The sequence below is a fragment of the Arachis duranensis genome, unplaced genomic scaffold, assembly GCF_000817695.3.
Source record: "Arachis duranensis cultivar V14167 unplaced genomic scaffold, aradu.V14167.gnm2.J7QH unplaced_Scaffold_11114, whole genome shotgun sequence".
NCBI lineage: Eukaryota > Viridiplantae > Streptophyta > Magnoliopsida > Fabales > Fabaceae > Arachis > Arachis duranensis.
In genome coordinates this window covers 43,909-44,485 of record NW_026263796.1, presented here as the reverse complement: position 1 = coordinate 44,485, position 577 = coordinate 43,909, and positions in this window count along the sequence as shown.

Here is a 577-nt window from a genome sequence, read left to right as displayed (position 1 = left end):
AATAATGGTGGAAGAAACAGGTTTAGCAATGGCAAGCCTTTTCCATCATCTTCTCAGCAACAGACAGAGAATTCTAAGCAGAACCCCTCTGACTTAGCAACCATGGTCTCTGATCTAATCAAAACCACTCAAAATTTCATGACTGAAACAAGGTCCTCCATTAGAAATTTGGAGGCACAAGTGGGACAGCTGAGCAAGAAAATTACTGAACTCCCTCCAAGTACTCTCCCAAGTAATACAGAAGAAAATCCAAAAGGAGAGTGCAAGGCCATCAACATGGCCGAATCTGGAGAGGAAGGTGAGGCAGTGAATGCCACTGAGGAAGACCTCAATGGGCGTGCACTGACCTCCAATGAGTTCCTCAATAAGGAACCATGGGAATCTGAGGCTCAAAAGGAGACCATAGAGATTCCATTGGACTTACTTCTGCCATTCATGAGCTCTGATGAGTATTCTTCCTCTGAAGAGGACGAAGATGTCACTGAAGAGTAAGTTGCTAAGTACCTTGGAGCAATCATGAAGCTAAATGACAAGTTATTTGGAAATGAGACTTGGGAGGATGAACCCCCTTTGCTCA